Genomic DNA, 18,747 nt, shown 5'->3' on the forward strand with positions numbered 1-18,747 from the left:
TCTTTGGTGTCGGTAAATTCCCAGTGATTTTTGGAATTGACATTTTACTCGGGCTGGACCGGGGAAGCTCCACAAGATGCTCGACGTTATTGTCCGTAAATGAATTGTACGAGGAATTGTATAATACGTCGATGTGACTACTCCAGAGCAAACAACATATGAAGTAAACCATTTACTAATGGTTCAAACAAGAATTGTGAACACCATGAATTTTTATAATATTATGGCTTCATGATGGAGAATCTCTAAGACTTATCATATGAACCATGTTCACTAAATTTATAGCACAATCTGGTTAAACCTTACCCTTTAAAATTAAAAAAAATTGAAATAAGTACATAAGATTTGTAATTGCTTAATTAAGGATGCTGCTTTTATTGAATTTTATTTTAAATGTATCCATCTACAACAATAAGTTAATAGTTCCTGTTATTAAAGAGAAACACATAAAAAATGAATTTTTTTTTAAATGTCTAAAGAAAAGTCCAATTTTTGAACATGGTTAGTCACATTTTATCACCAGGTATCTGATGCTACTTTGACAGAGGAGTCATGGTTTTCTAATAACCAGGGACACAAATCATATTGTCCGGATTATGAGGCCGGTATTAGCAAGACCGCAAACCTTAGGCAGGAGGTCCAAAATCCGCTGGATTACGACTTGCAAAGTTGGGCAGACGTTAGATCACTGGCTGCACAAAAGAACGGTACTTCCCGGACTGTGGTGCAGGAGGGCCACAATGCAATGTGCTTATCAAGGACTGGTGAATTTGCGCTCAACATAATAAAAGTTCTTAAATTGTCAGCCTCTTTAAGGTGGATACACGCGATGAAAAGGCTGGCGGGCCAAGAACAAAGGGTGCCTATTGCCAACCCACCTTGGGGATACATTCAGGGTGGCACAACATGTACCCTTTCTGTCTGTACCTTCACAAAGAATCAGCGTGGCATGGACATCGAGTTCCATGCCGTGTTAGAACTTTTACGCGTTTCCCTTTGCCATGTCTGTTTTACAAGAAGCATGATGGGAAAAGCAAATAACCACAGATTGTATTAGGAGCTACTAGTTGCACATTTTCAAATAATAATTCTTGTTGGCGGTTCTTACATGGCATAGGTGCTGTAGAGGCACATTGATCCGCTGCCCCAAGGACATAATCAGAGCCATTTATGTTTAAAAAACGAGTAGATTTTCTAATGGTTAAACAGTTTCCAAAGCTTTTAGAATATTTATAATCTCTTTTATTAATTACACCATGGTATGTAGGAGATGTGATCAATACAGGCGGATGGGGTAGAGTGGGCAAAGGGTTCGGAGCATAGACTATGTGTAGAGAACAGCTGTGCATAAAAAACAAACTACTTACAAAAATTGATTTATCTTTCCTATTTGTTGATTGAAATTTTGTAACAGGGAGACTGTTGACTTTAATTCACCTGATAATGTGTATAAGATGGTTATACTGCTACATTTTATATTTAAAAAAATCAAATTCAATAAACCTATTAAAAAAAAATCAATTACGGCCAGTGCAAGTGAACAGGCACCTCGATTGGCCTAACTCACAATTTAGCATTTTTTTTTTTACTGTTGTTGAAGAATAATATATGTGAAGTTTTTGGAGTTTGTATTTAGTAATGGAACTTAAAATAGGGTGATTACTTAAAGGTAGATGAGGGATAATTGTCTGGCCTGTTTAATGCAGACAAAGGGGCCGATTCCGATCTGGGTCAGAAAGCACTTCAACCGAGCCGGATCCGGGGTGTTTTCCGACCGATCCAGACTCCTGCAGTCCAGCCGAGCGAGTACGATGCGGCCGTATGCTGTCGGACTTGGTTTGGTGGGACTCCCATAGAAGTCAATGGGAGCCAGTCGTACGACACGTACATGGGCTCCTATTGACTGAATGGGTATGTCGTGGACAAGTGTGCCCCTACAGTGGGTACGCGTCAGTACCAACCGCACTGTACATGCCTGTGTTGAGGAGACCCATGGGTCTCCCCCTATGTCTGAGTCATAAGGATACGGGTAACAGGGGGTCCGACGCGGACCCCCTAAGTCCAACTCCGGGAGTTATTGTGAGCCGGACGCTCCGACTCGATCCGGCTGTCCGAATCGAGCATCGTACTAGCTCGGTCGTGAAACGTCTCGATTGCGCACCACATTTTACTTGTGACCGAGTCGTATGGAGCGGTTCGGACCCGGAAACGATTTCGACGGCAATTTTGCGCTTGTTTGCATCGTTCTTCGACGTCCGGACCCGTATACGACTCGGACGTAAATTCAGCCTCCGAATCGGATCCACTAATGCCGAACCTGATTCGGTGCCCTTCAACCGAGATCGGAATCGGCCCCATATTGGTGCTTAATACGATGTCAGCTGGTCTTTGATCAGCCCTACACTGTCACGGTCTCTGCACCTACTGACCTCTGTTTGGTAGGCTCGACACAGCTATTAACAAGGAACCGCACATGGTGCCGTCGCAAGCCCCCATTTCTTCAAGCAACCTTGAGTTTTTGCTGTAAACCACCCTTAAAACAAGCTCATATAAAAAAAACCAATATTTGTGTTAATCCTTTCACCACGTGTGACAAGGTGCTGGGATCAACAAAGGGGCAACATTTTTGGCACCTCATACCCCGAACAGAGGCTGCCAACTTAAGTGACCCTGTTAGGGGCCCATAAACGCTCTTAGACAGTCTTTCCATGTCAAATGGCCCAGCATGGAAAGCTTTATGTAAACCGTGGATCTTAATCCTGAAGGTGTAAAACAAAAATCAATATGGATTACAGGCTGGCTTCCGAAGGGTCGATGGTTTAAATTCCGAATGGCTGTATTATAATGAGCATGTCGGAGCAGAAACCGTCAATATTGGTTTGAAAGCCTCAGACTGAATGTCAGCGGCTATTTGACCGTGATCGTCGTAATCCTGCTCAGTGTATTAGATGGATACGTAGTTGCAGGAGCTGAAAAGGGAGAGTATGTACCTGTTGAATAAGTGACTATCTACTCACTATGGTCACGAAGAGAGGTTTTTGGTTTGCTTGGTAACTAAAAACAGTTAATATTGACCTTATGACGCTAGCACGATTGGCATTAGGGCCATTGAAGTCCACAGTGTTCTAGTTTTTGTTTTGTCTGTTATAGACCTTTGACCAGAAATTGTAGGTGATGTCCGTTTGATTAGGAGACATACAATAGTTTGTGGGTAGAGAGTAGAGATATTATCTTTTTGGCCCTATCATGAAATATGGTAATGGCTTGCAATTCAATGCCTGGTCAATTGCGTGTTCATTCTGGTATGGTAAGAAGAAGTATTGGGGATTTGGAGAAGTGTGGCTCACTGGTTAGATCTGGCAGACCCTGAAGCAGAGATCAGACCCGGGACCAGGGTTCAATTCCCAACGCGGCAGGGTCTTGAGCTCAAATGTCCATGGACTCGATAATTCTCGCTTCGGTGCCTGACCTAATCATGGGTTCACACTCGGCAACTCTGGGCATTAAGCTTGCTTAATCTCCACAACGGCCCCCCCCCACGGCGGGATGCCTGGCTTTCACCTTGGGGATGCCCTGTAGGGGCTATCTCACAGGGAAAAGCCAGGACGGGTTCCCAAGGCAAGCGCGGAGATACTCCTTCGGGGGTCGATTCTGGCGCTATATAAGAAACATAATAATATTAATAATAATAATAATAATAATAAAAGGAAGTGAGGGTGGTCTGAATTTAATTCTGACTGGCGTGAGCATTGTCGTGGAAGGTGGAAGCAAAGTGTACTAAATGAAGCTGTGGGAGGTTAATCATCAGTTGGCATGGCAAACTGCTTCATGATGTCATAAAATCGATTGAGTTGGTAATTGTATTGTATTGTATTGTATTCATTATTTGTAACGCGCAACTGTCACCCTACGGGTATCCTGGCGCCCAAACAGGAAGTAGTCAGATGGTACTACAATACACTAGCTGTCAAGACATGTAGAACAGCCACCGGATCTATTAAATAAAGTCACGGGGATTAGACTTTGGCGAATAGCCATGTTTTCAGGCTCTTTCTGAAACCCAGTAGGGTGCCAATTTGTCTGATGTTCTGGGGAAGCTCGTTCCACAGCCTAGAGGCAGAGATGCAAAAGGCTCTGCCTCCCATCTTCGACCTCCTGATCCTGGTAGTAGCTGCCAGACTCTGGCTAGAGGAGCGCAGGGATCTGGAGGGCCTATACCAGGAGAGCCTTTCCTGTAGAGGGATAGGTCCCGTGTTGTGCAGGGCTCTGTACACAATACATAAGGATTTAAAAACAACTCTACTCCCGATTGGCAGCCAATGTAGATCTCTTAGCGCCAACGTAGTGGAGGAGCTGCGAGGTCTTTTAAGTGCCAGCTTGGCCGCTATAGACTGGACCCTCTGGAGCCCCTGTAGGATGTATAGGGGGGCCCCTAGATATAGAGAGTTACAGTAGTCCAGTCTGGCCAGGATCACACTCCTAACTACTAATGGCCTGGACTCATCAGGCAGAAGGGGCAAAATCTGTCTGAGTGCTTTCAACAATCCAAAGCAGACACTGATGGTTTTATTGGTCTGAGAGGTCATTTGGAGATCCGCATCAAACAGTACCCCTAGATTGCGCACGGTTTTAACTGGGATACAAGGTTCAGCTCCCGGCGCAAGCCTGATCTCGTGGGAAGGTTGTTGACTCAGTTTGGCTGACGAGCAATAGACAACCTCTGTCTTCCCCTCATTAAACTGAAGGGAGTTTATGGTCAGCCACCTGGAGACCCTGCTCATGCAGTTCTGAAATGTCTCCATGCTCACCGCCTGTCTTCCTTCTAAGGAGAACACCAGTTGTGTATCATCGGCATAGTTTATCAAATCTATGCCGAAGGATTTAATCATGGGGATCAGGGGCTGCAGATAAAGATTAAAGAGAATAGGGCTGATCGAGGAGCCCTGAGGTACTCCGTGACTGACCAGGGACTTGGGAGATGAAAAGGGTGCTAGGGTCACCACCTGTTGTCTACCTGCCAGATAGGATTGTATCCACCTCAGGGCCTTGCCCTTCACGCCCAGTTTTTCCAGCCTACTTAGCAGCACTGCATGGCTAACCGTGTCGAATGCGGCCGACATGTCCAACAGCACCAGGACTGAGGAATTGCCATTGTCGGCTCGCATTCGAAGGGTGTCCAACATGGTTGCCAATGCAGTTTCTGTTCCGTGGCCTGGGCGGAAGCCAAATTGGTCCTTATCCAACAGGCAGTTGTCTTCCAGATATCCTGACAGGGACCTACTGACCACCTTTTCCACAATTTTTATCGGGTAGGGCAGGAGGGATATGGGCCTAAAATGCGCCGGAATCGTAGGGTCCAGCGAAGGCTTTTTGAGCAGGGGAGTAACCACTGCCTGCTTCCATGCATCCGGCACTGTGCCTTCCTCAAGAGATTGGCGACAAATCTGATGCATCCAGGGGAACAGCTCTGGCCCATATTCCTTCCAGATCCTGTGCGGAAGGGGGTCTAGAGGTGACCCAGATGACACATTCTGGGCCAGACTGAAAAAGAGCTCCTCTGTAAGAGGGGTGAAATTTTCCAGTGATGACAATATTGGTAGAGGTTCCTCTTCTTCTGCCTGTGCCACTGCATCTTTGCAGCTGTCCCTTTCCTCCTTCAGCCCCCCCACAATTTTAGCGATCTTTTCCTCAAAGTAGATCGCGATCTCATCGCATAGTTCTTGAGTAGCGACCACCTTATTACTCGTACAGGTGGGATGTGAGAAATCCCTTATGATATTAAAAAGGGTTTTGGTACTGTTAGGGGACTGAAGAATAGTAGTGGCATAGAAGTGTGCCTTGGCTTTGGCGATGGCTCCTTTATATTTTGCCTGTTCCACTTTCAACAATTTTTTATCCAACTCTGAATAGCATCTACGCCATTTCTTTTCTGCCTGTCGGCGTGCATTGCATAGGGATTTCAGCTCCTCATTAAACCAGGGAGCAGACGGTTTCCTCTTATTCTTTATAATTTTCAGAGGAGCAAGTCTATCCAGGGTCTTAGTGATGTGATTACAATATTTATGATAATTCAGATCTACCGATTCCTCTGGATCAAAGGAAACATTGCTCTTAAAAATAGGCTTTGTTTTATCCTTTGGTAATTTGGACCAATTCCGTCCCTTCCTATAAGTCACCGGGCACTCATTTCCATTCCCCTCCGTGGGTATGGAGATCTGGAAGTGGATTAGGGAGTGGTCAGTCCAGTGCTGAGGTAGGATATCAACCATCCTAGTCTCAGTCGGGTTGGCGAAGACCATATCTAGGATATGTCCCCCTGAATGGGTTGGTTTCTGTACCAGCTGATCCAGGCCCCAGTTTCCACAGTTGTCCTTCAGATCCCTCAGGTGACTCCCCAGGGACCCATTATTCCAAAGATTAAAATCTTGTGCAGAGTTGAAAATATGTTCCATTTCTAATTGTGGAGGGGATTAGTTAAGGCGATGTTAGCTTGTGTAGGAGATTTTATATTCTGTACTGTGTAAATGTGGCTTATTGGAATATGGCCAATATTCCTTAGGGGTCGTGGCTAAAGCAGACAGGGTTGTAGTGCTTCTACAGGTGGTAGCGAGACTAAATTGCACAGGAGGGTGGTGAAGGTAGGTGAGGGAAGGAGTGGTTGTTGTATGGTGATCACTATAAGGGCTAGAGCCTTGTAACGGAGGGGGGGTGAGTTAAATTATTGCTAAACTTATCTTGAATGTCGTTGATCACTTTGTCAAAGATCTCCATGTTTAAATTATTTTAGATAAATGACATAATATTGAGATCACACATATTTAGATACTTAAACATGGTTTATAAAAAACATTAATATGAAAAGAAAAAATTAAATATTAATGAAGTATAACTTTATGTGAACAAATAAACCTTAAAGCATAATAACATTAACATTGAAAAATACACACATCATTAAAAAAAATATTAAATAAAAATTAAGTCAACTAAAATGAACTAAATATCAAATAAAAATAATATTATTTAGACAACAACATTTTTAAATATAAAAAAAGATTATTAAACATATCTTAATAATTAGAAAAATGTAGTAACAACTGTGAATAAGACAGATACTACTACAAATAGGATGTATACAACAGTAGGAACAACATTGAATCACTAGGGTGTAATGAATAATATTCTTATCCTAACTTGCTGATAGAGTAAATAAAAAGAAACTGACACATTTTAGAAACTCAATTTAATTGGCAACAATATAAGATTATTCATTTAAAAATTGAGTGGAGATATTTGAGAAGTAATTTAAACAATTAAACTTCATATTTAATATGTTTAATAATCATGTTTGCTTTATTTACTTCCCAAATTAATCCAACACTATATTCAGATGAATGTTTAAGCAAAAACATAGAATTAAAAATAATTACATAATAAATATACCATTAACAAATGTGATAATTTCTTATTACACAAATAAATAACTTCCCACAAGATTCTCTTACAAATAGAGCAAAACACACTTAGAGCCCGGATTTCACTATTGGTCTGAATTGCCTATAACCAAAACCGTCTGAGTTTGTGAACCGGCCTTCCATAGGCCTGTGATTCCACACACTGAATTAGGATGTAACCACACATGGTGCATTTGCAAACTCCCAATTATGTATGTGAGCCTAAGCTAAGTTATGAAACAGTCTGTATCACAAACTCCCATAGAGAAATGGGAGTTTGTTTAACAAAATGCACTATGGAGATAGTGGTGATCACAGGACATCTGTATAGATCCAGTATTCCAGTCTTGCCTCAACTTGATGATTGGCTGTTGAAGGTGTTCTCATCCATATCAGTCTTCAACCCCCAGACTATGGTGAACCACCTGCATTTGCTAGGGTACATTTTAAACTTGCTGAAGTCACACCTGGTTCCCACTCAATGCTTACTTTCATTGTATCAGTTCTGAACACTGTGCAGTTTAGGGCTTATCATCCAAAGCAGCAATTCAAGGATATTAAGTCTACGATACTGATGTTTGAACCTCTATACAGGATTTCAGAGATAATGACTCTGAGGCTGTTCGGCCTCCTGCATCTTGCTTGTGGACCATGCAACATGGCACATTTAGGGTCAGCAATGTGACCTGAATTTCAATATGGAACTGCATCAGGTTAATCACAACAACCTGGCATTTACCAACCAATTTGCAACACAGATTTAAATTAACTACAAAAAGTGTACCTCCATAATTCACATAATTAATTATCAATCAAACAAATATTACTAATTAAATTTTTTTTTTTAAAAGAACAAAGTTCCTGTACTAAACAAATGTTTCCACTTTATGACCTAAATCCACAAACAAAATAATAATTAAACAATTGACAAAATATTGAAAAATAAATAAATGAAGATTTATGAGCAAACAATGATTATTTGAAAACTGAATTACTTTTCCCCATCTACCACAATAAAATATTTTCACAATTTCCAAAACTACGTTTACATTAATAAATTAGTAACAAATCATTATATAATGTAATCAATTTTTCTTCCCACCATTTACAGCTGTTAACCACACATCTCACACATCACAATTTTTACGCAATTGGCATATTAATTGTTTACCAATTTTTTTTACATGAATTATTAAATAAATAAATAATTAATGATTAATAAAATAACTGTCACAATATGCCAACAATAAATTCTATCACCAATTGTGTAAAACATGAAACAATTTGCATAATTGAATAACAATTAACATTTCAAATATAACTAATTATTGTGGGGACGCGCCACACGCTACTTGCTGCCTCTGCTTACTTCTGTTTTTTGGAACCCGCTCACCTCAAGGGGACAAGGAGGTCTTGTCTCGCCAGTATCTTCTGCCCTGCCCTGCTTGTGAATGGGGCGCCGAGAGGGAACCGCGCTGGGAAACACTCACGAGGCCCCGGCCCACTTCTCCCAAGGGGCCTTGCAGCACGCACAGCTGGTGACGCTGCATCAGGGCGACTGAGGCCCTTAAGATCAGATGCGTACTCCCGCAGCGCGAGACGTGCGCGGGCGTGCCCGGGCTCTGCCCGTGCCAAGGGCAGGCCCATCTGTGCCCGTCAGCGGCCAGAGGAGACTGGGCTGGGCCACGCTATTTAGCTATTGGACAAGAACTCTTAAACGATTGGTTGATTGCTCATGGATTGTTTGCTATATGCTGTCTGTTATTTAACTGGTACTGTATATTTTCTATTTCTATTTCTATTTTGGGGGTTTTATAAAGCGCATGGTGACGCAACAACGGCGTGTCCCCGCGCTGAGGAGCTACTTTATTCCTGAGCCCTACAAGACGGCACACTTACTAGGCGAATAGAGCAGTTTTGAGCTTAGCCCTGAAAATTGACTCAGATGGCTCTAATCGTAGCGCCATGGGCAGCTGATTCCATCTGGCGGCTGCAAGGTATCTGAAAGATCTACCCCCCATCCGAGCTCTGGATACCTTAGGGACAGCCAGGAGTCCCGAGCCCGAAGATCTAAGAGAGCGGGAAGGCTCATAAGGTGTCAAGAGTCCTTGTAGAGGGAGAGGGGATTTCCCATGAATTTTAAAAAATTTTAAAAAATGAATTTTAACTGGCTATTATAACTATGCTGTTACCTGATATTAAGTAAGGCCATCTCTTCCCCCCGCCTTAGCCTTACCACCATGGTCAGAAAGAAGTTACTACAAAAACAACTGTCACATCCATGGACGGGTTTTTATCTAGGGCAGCCGCAGTCATCAATAAGGAGATCGAACTGGTGCATAGGCGCCTTTCTAGATCTCCGGTGGGCCCTCTTCAACGTCTCTGGGAGAGTCCTAATGCCGATGAGATTTCTAACGTTATGCTAGCTTGTCCATCCTCTGGAGGTATATCCAGTGAAATGTTAGCCTCCGAAACTTCTAATGTTATACCGACGGATATGGGGGTGGTGGTAACGCAGCCCTTGTACCCAATAGTAACCATTGCAAATAGAGAAGGCACTATAAATACTGTCAATGCGGGGAAGACTTTTGGAGCCCTAGCTGAGGACCAAGACGGTCTAATTCCCCCACCACTCCCACCACCTAATGATCGTCCCGCTGATAGTCTCAAGAGGAAGTGTAAGGCCACCATGGGACAAGCTAAAAAATCAAAACTCAATGAAATGCAGACACCTACCACAGCATCGGGGGGAGTACCCGGTAGTGAGAAGTATTCACTGGAAAATCTAAAACTAGTACTAAATGCTATACTGGAGGAAAGGTTAGCACCTATTATGTCCAAGCTGTCTGACACAGAGCTTAGGCTCGAAGTTATGAGCCAGTCCCCCTCTTGTCACCCTGCTGCCCCAAGTAATACGTCAACTCAACCAACCCAATTGACCTCCCCATTAGATACAATACAAGCATCAGATGATCCCATTGATGACGCTGTTCCAAGCACCAGGACTCTTCAGGGGAGTTTTCAGGGTACTAGACCTCAAGATAGCGTGCCGATGGGTATTGTTGATGATGTGTTAATGAAAAGGCCCCTCATAAGATCAAGGGAAAACCACACATTTCAGGGACCACGGCGTATCAGTGTAGGGAATCCGAGTGAGATAATTTCCAGTAGGGGGAACCCGGAGGAAATAGATCTGCCTCCGCAATCTACACTATTGGTGGTTATCCTGGGTAACGTGCCACCCCTCCAACATTGTTCTACAGAGGTTTTTTACCAGCTTTGGAACAAGGTGATTCATTGGCTATCCAATAACACTTCAGCAGGCCCTGAAATAGGTCATAACATCATTATGCACCACAAGTGGGATGGGTGGGTAACTCAAGAAAGCCAGGTGGGGGCGACTGTATAATAGTGAACTCTAATGAACGCCGGATCGTCAAGAGTTTATTCAGAGTCCCCAGCTGGAAAGATGAACCCCAGTTCTGGGATACAAATGCTCCTCCTGGGTTTCTTCTATCAACCTACTCTACCAAATAGTACTGATTCCATCTCTTACACTAATGGTCAGACGCAAAGACCCGGATTTGATGCTAGATCTGATAGATCTAACTATCAGTCCGTCCGCATGGTAGCGGATAACACCTGGGGGGATCATCACGGTTTATCCTTCCTGCTAGCACCAAATAGATTTGCAGCTTTGTCTACTTTAGAAGACAGCGACTGACTAAATGTCAATATAATCGCCAATGTTTTGCCATTACCCTTCCAAATCCAGCATACAGGGGGGGGGGCAATCGATCCAATTCCAGTAGGGGAAAGTCTGGCAACTAGCAGCGAGGGACCATTAGTAATCCCGCATGTGGCTGTATGCAGAGAATTGGCCTACAATGTTATCTCTTGGAACATTGCTGGGCTGGCGGGTAAGGTTAAAGACCCAAAGTGGGTAGAGCTCATAAGGACATTTCCGGTGATCTGCCTGCAAGAGACCTGGATGGTGGAATGTGATATATTTTTAGAAGGCTATAAAAGTTTCTTTGTGCCGGCTAAACCATCATGAAGTGGAAGAGCTAAAGGGGGTTTGGCTTTATATATTGACTTAGCCTTGAACTGTACAATATAATAACTACCAACAACACTGGTGTTCAAGCAGTCACTATAAAAAGAGGGAACGCAATGATGTCTTTGATTAACTTTTACTATGCTGTAAATGTTAGAGGGGATTGTAGGATTGCTGAATTGGGCGACTTTATTAGACAACACTGTGACAGCTTCTCCCACCGGATTCTGATTATGGGGGACTTTAATATGCACCCTTGTGGGAGTCCTATGAATACTGCCATGGGAGTATTGGGCTGCCATAGGATGGGGGGCCTTCACTTTGAACACTCTGGCTGGGGAGACATGCTGAATCAATTATTACATGAATTTGATCTAATTTCAGCTATGTCCTTGGTAGATGTTTGTAGCTATCAGTCCGTTCCTACATTCACAGGTTACACCGTTTTTTTTTTAATTGATCACATTTTGCTTTCTAATGGTCTACAATCAATTATATCGGGTTTTAAAATTCCAGGAAAGCATATATAGTGACCATAACCCAGTCTGTATCTTACTGGATGGTAACCTATTAAACTTACGGGCAAAGACGACAAACCAGGGTGTTTTGAAATGCACGGATGGAAGGCGTCGTCTAAAATGGTCTAAGGTGAACTCAGACCTACTTTATGATAAAATCCATAAAACATGTGCCCCTGAGTTATCATCGTGTGTGTCCTCTGCATCTCTTCCGCCAGATATCCTCTTAGCCTTTGATGGGATTGTCTCAAAAGTAGGCTTCATGCTAACTGTCCCGCCATCGGGCCCCTCATGCGGGGATCCTAAATGGTTTGATCACTCTTGTTCAAAAGCAGCTCGAGAGTTAAAGGCAGCACTGAAGATTAGCCCCAGAGACCCCCTATTGATCCGGTCACTACGCCTGACCTATAAAAAGGTCCTGGTAAAGCGCAAAGCAGAAATAAAGGATAAACCCTGGCAAGAACTGTTAGACCCCAACACTCTTTATAACACTGAGAGATTTTGGGGAATCATTAATAAACCACTGTTTGATAGGGAAGGGGATAACTCAGTCGGTACTAACATTACTGAAGATGAGTGGGTGTCTCATTTTTGTCTCATCTTTAATAGCAATACCCCACAGACAGAAGTGGATAGCGGTGAACAAAGTGTAATTTTACCACTCTTTACAATGAGGGAGGTTGGGAAAGGCATTCTGGGGCTGTTGAGCAACAAAGCACCGGGACCAGATGGTATGCCCCCGGATTTATTTAAATCCAAAGTGTCTTTATGGGCGCCGGTTCTTACTGCTGTGCTCAATGCAGCTGCATAACATGGCTGCCCAAGGTCATGGGGGACTTCTACGATAGTGCCAGTATTTAAGAAAGGAGACCGTAATAGTACCACCTGTTATAGGCCGATTTCACTCATTGGTCAAGGTAGTTGGAGGAGTAATCCTGAACAGATTGACAGCCTGGGCCGATGAACACAGGGGCATTTCTAAAATCCAATATGGGTTTCGCCAGGCCACTCTGCAATGGCACAATGCCTCAATTTGTATATGGTCCTTGGGAAGTACACCATGGCCCGGCAGGGCACCATCTACATGGCGTTCATGAACCTTTCCTCCGCGTTTGACTGCGTTAACCGGGGGAAACTGTGGGAGTCCATGGGTGCCATGGGGGTGGAGCCTACTCTGGTTAATTTTCTGAGGGACCTACATCGGGACACAAAGACTAACGTGAGGTACTCGCAGGACCTTAGGGTATCCAGGGATTTTAGCGTTCATAGGGGCGTTAGGCAGGGCTGCATTCTGGCCCCCTTTCTTTTTAATTTATATATTAATGATTTGGAGGAGCGCCTACTTAACACTGGAGCTGATTATCCTTATGTTGGCCACAAGGGTCTGCCTGTTCCATTATATGCAGACGACGCCGTCCTCTTGGCTAGAACTGCAAGAGGTCTCCAATCCCTATTAAGTGCCTTTTATAGTTTTATGGCTGCCCGTGATTTATCTATCAATACCACCAAATCCTACACAATGCAGGTGGGGCAGCGCAACAAGAAACTGTACTCATTTAGTGTAAATATGGAGAAGGTTCCCATGACTAGAACATTCTCTTATTTGGGAGTTTTGTTCGACGATGAGTTAAAATGGAGACCATTACTCCAAAGGAAAAGGGGTGAAACGCTCCTATATTTAATTTTGCCAGGAAAATGGGCAAACGACCTATCGCTGCATTACTAAAGATCTACCAGGCAAGGCGCTAGAGGGCGCGCTTGCGGAATGGCTGCCTAGACACGCAGCTCCCGCTCCTTGGTAATTGATCCTCCATAGATCCTGCGCCACGGGGTGCTGTATCACCCCCAAAGACCGGATCCCGCATCCAGACATCGCGCTCTACACTCGCTCCAAATCTGGGGACTCTGCGTGCTTCAGGGCCGGAGCTGCGGGCTTTTGAAATCTGCCCGACTTTCGCTCTGGAGCTGCGGAGAGCGGGTGCCCGGCCGCTGCAGACCACGCGACCCTGGGGACTGCCACGAGGTTACTAGGCCGCATCAAGCCGCTGCAATCGTGATCCTCCTGGGATGGCGTGCGGGGGCTGCCACGCAGGTAGGCGACTACTGGAGACTTCGCCTTGTGTCCCCCCCCCTCCCTCAGCCACCGCTGGCTCTCCTTGCTGGCACTGAGGGGGGGCTGCTCCTCGCACGGCGAGTGGAGCTGCGGATCCCCCGAACTGCTGTGTCGGTCTCCCGCATTGCTGCTGATCCCGGCCTGTGCGGCGCGGACCGCTGGACCTGCTGGCCGGGAGTCGGGCCGGCCCCCCTGCACTGAGCACCGCCATCATGAGCCGCATCTCCCAACTACGGACCACTGCATCGTACCAGGTGCCGGAAATACTGTCGGCTGTGCGGTCGCTACGTGTCCGCCCTGCGAAGAGGCCCCTAGCTGCTCCCCTGTGCGGCGCCGTCCTGTGGGGCGCGGTGCCCCGGTGTTAATTGCCGCTATCTGCCCTGCTGATCTGGACCCTGCTGCCCGCTATTGACACCGGTGCCCAGGCTTCTCCCCAGCCGGCTCTGGGCTGCGTGTGACCACCACTGCGGCCACGTGCTTCTGGCTGGACAACCACCTACGCTTTCTTAGCGCTTGGAGGGTGCATAGCGCTTTTCCCTGGCGGCGCCTCTACTGCTATATATTGGGCCACACCGCGATTGCGTTTCTCCTGCCTGCTGCTGGCTGTGCCTTCCCTGCGGGGCCTGAACTCACACAGAACTGCCCTGCCATCATTCATCTTGGCCCATTAATCGCCTCCAGACGCTGCCATGGGGCGGACCGAGAATCGCCAGCCCAAGCTGAGTTTCGACAGCGTTCGTAAAGGCGCCAAATCGACACAGATGAACCCGGGGCCTAGAGTGTCTTCTCCGCAGCCTACCCCGCCTCTGACCCCTGCTGTGGACCTTACCAACTTGATTCAAGAGATGCGACAGGGCTTCGCCACTGTCGTGGAAAAGGTGGATGGGGTCACGGCTCGACTAGGCGCCTTAGTACACAAGGTCGACCGCCATGAGGAGCGCATTACGGCCGCGGAGCAGCGAATATCCAATACCACTGATGTCACCACGACCCATACGACGCAGCTGGCCAGACAATTTACTCCGCATTATAGCGGCAAAGAATGAGGACTTAGAAGCATGCAGCCGCCGGAACAACATACGCATAACGAATGTGCCGGAGTCCACAGCCACGGGTAGGATGGAACTATACGTGGAGAAATTGCTCAGGGGCTCAATCGGAGAGGAGGCCTTCTCACCTCAGTTCATTGTGGAGAGGGCCCACCGCTCCCTGGCGCCTATGCCCCAGCCTGGCTTGCCACCTAGGCCTATAATTGCTCGTCTCCTAAATTATCGCGATCGTGATACTGCCCTCAGAGCAGCCCGGACTCAAAGATCACTGCAGTACAACGGGATTACTTTTTCCATTTACCCCGACTTCATACCGATGGTTCAGGACGAACGATGCAAGTTCCTACCAGTGAAGAAAAGCTGCGGGAGGCCCAAATAGACTATGCCCTCTTGTATCCTGCAAAGCTCCGAGTTACCCATCAGGGCAAGCAACGCTTTTTTACCAACCCGCAAAAAGCTGAGGACTTCCTGAAGACGATACGTAGGGCATGCAGGGACGAACATGCTTCTGCAGATGAACAGGAGAATGCTGACCTACCTCCAGTGCAACACGATGACTAACTGTTCCTACTTGCTTTGAGTTGAATATGGTCCGCTGCCGACCTGCCCGCACGCAGCGGCTCGGACTTTGGTAGCTGGGGTGATACGAGAACGATGGACCCGCATGGACCCTGCACCCCAGTGGTAACGTACACCAAGGACCACTTTCTCGGCCCTAGTCTCCACCAAGGGCGGTACAGTTCTGGAGCTATGGACCGGGTAGTGGCAGTGCGCGCTTTATGCTGTACCCCTATTGGGTGTTCCCCATTGCCTTGTTGCGTTTTTTGCTGTTTGCGCTACTACAGTTGGTGGGGAGAGGGTGGGGGGGACTGCGAGGGGGGGGTCCATGGCTACTGGCATGATTGGGATGCTGGGGTGGGTGGGGGGATGGGTTTCAAGAGGCTCACGTTGCTTAGACTGTGTGTATATTTGCTAACCTGGTGTATGTCCTGGCGCTGGTGGGGTGGGTGTGGATTCATTATGCAGCCCCCTCGGGCGCTACCACATTTACTGTTGCTATGTCCATGGCTGCTTTGCATACAACTGCGCGACTGACATGCTTATCATGGAATGTCCAGGGATTGAATAATGCTAAAAATTGCAGAAACGTTATTGCCTACCTGGATAGACATCATGTGCAGGTTTCCATGTTGCAGGAGACGCATCTGCCTGCACGAGGCGGTGCCTCTTTTGCGTCGAAATGGGCTGGTGCCCGTGTTTTTTCCTCATACTCGACTTATGCAAGGGGTGTGGCGGTGCTCGTTGCCCGCGGAGTGCCTTTTCATCGCTTTAGTGAGGCGGTGGACAGGGAGGGCCGTTATGCTTTGTTGTGGGGTAGGGTGGGCCACGACGTCTACTTATTTGTATCCATGTATGCACCAAATGTTGATTCACCTGCCTTTTTTTCCACACTATGGGGCAAGATTGTGGCTGTTGGGGCGCGACACATCATCTGGGGTGGCGATTTCAACTTAGCGCTGGCACCCCCCCTGGACAGAGCGGATGGTGTTAGCTCCTACAAGCCCAAGGCCAGGGAGGCATTAGAAGGAGTTGTAGAGGAGGGTGGACTATTAGATGCCTGGAGACACCTACATCCCCTTGGACGGGAGGGTACACACTTCACATCTCACACCGGGACATGGGCACGCTTAGACAATTTTCTGGTTAACAGGGAAATTGCTATAGAGTTGTTGGGGTGGACCATCTGCCTAGAACCTATTCTGATCACAGCCCTGTGTCATTGCAGTTCCGCACTCCTGGGTGGGACAATCCGCGACCGCAGTGGAGACTGCGTCCTGATGTGCTTCTAGACAACCTATTTCGCACTGAGCTGGGTGAGGAGATAGCGGATTTCTTTCCTAGAAATAAAGGCTCGGTTGAGTCAGTTGAACACATATGGGAGGCTTTCAAGGTCACTATCAGGGGCTTCTGCATCTCTAAAAGCCACGGGGTACTGCGTGATATCCTAGAAACCATCACCACACTGGAATGGGACCTGCGGGCTCTGGAACTCCGCATGACGTTAGACACTGACCCACACCTGCACGCCACCTTTAGGGAGACACTATCAAAATATGAGGAGGAGGCGGCCAGAGAGGCGAAATATCGGGGTAAGCACTGGGTAGCCCGGAAATACTGCGAGGGGGACAGGCCTGGAAAAGTGCTTGCTGCAATCACACGACCATCATGGGTGCATAACACTATACTAGAGCTTACTGATGAGTCCGGTACCACCATCAGAGACTCGGATGCGATACTCTCTACCTTTACGACACATTACTCTTCACTTTATACTTCCACGGCAGAGGTAGACGCGCCATACGCTGCGTACCTCAATGACGTGGCGCTGTGCTGGCTCAGCGATGGGGACAGGGAGTTTCTTGCAGCACCTTTTGAACTAGACGAGGTTCGCGAGGCCATCATGTCCCTCAAAAATGGCAAGGCACCAGGGCTCAATGGCATACCAGCCGAGTTTTACAAAGCCTACATTGACATTATGGCGCCCGTGCTCCGCGAGGTCTTTACCGAGTCCCTTGCTGATGGGATACTTCCCTGCTCTATGCGTGAGGTAGTGATCACCTCCCTTTTGAAGCCGGATAAAGATCCCACCTCCTGTGACTCTTACCGTCCACTTTCCCTCCTAAACTGCGATGTTAAAATACTCGCCAAGGTTCTGGCCACTCGACTGTCACTGCTAATGACCAGACTTGTTCTGCCTGATCAATCTGGCTTAGTTGCGGGCAGATCCACGTCCCATAATCTTCGCACCCTCTTCTCCTTGCTCCGCACATCCACCCTGACATCCCAGTGGCGGCTGTGTTCCTGGACGCCACCAAGGCGTTCGACTCGATCGAGTGGCCCTACCTCTTTTCTGTCCTGGCTAGCATGGGATTCCCTAAACTGTTCCTATCTTGGGTTCGCCTCTTATACACGGACCCCACGGCGAGGGTACTAATTAATGGACGGTTGTCGCATCCTATTACACTCACGAGAGGCACCGCCAGGGATGCCCACTCTCTCCCCTGTTATTTGCCATCGCGGTCGAACCGCTCGCCTGTCGCTTACGACAATTACACCGAGCGGGAGCGGTACAATACCTGCAACGGCAAATTGATGTATCCCTCTATGCGGATGACATCACACTGTACGTCAAATATCCTGAGACACATCTCAATCCCCTGCTTCGGGAATTCATCCTGTTCGGTGGGGTGTCAGGTGTTCAAATCAATTGGACCAAGTCGCAGTTCTTTTCTCTTACAGATGCGGTGCACGCCTTCCCTCTTGATTATCCTTTGGAGTGGTGCAGCGATGATCTTCGTTATTTGGGAATCCGTATTTCTCGCGATAAAGACAAGACGCTACGATCCAATTATGGAGTAGCCATAACCAGGTTGACAGCCTCCGTCGATAGATGGATCACACTGCCACTCTCCATGGCTGGGAGAGCTTCACTCATAAAAATGGTGATATTACCCCGCTTTCTGTATCTTTTTCTTAATATCCCCTACTTCCCTGGTGC

The sequence above is a fragment of the Lissotriton vulgaris genome, chromosome 7 (assembly GCF_964263255.1).
Source record: "Lissotriton vulgaris chromosome 7, aLisVul1.2, whole genome shotgun sequence".
Lineage (NCBI taxonomy): Eukaryota > Metazoa > Chordata > Amphibia > Caudata > Salamandridae > Lissotriton > Lissotriton vulgaris.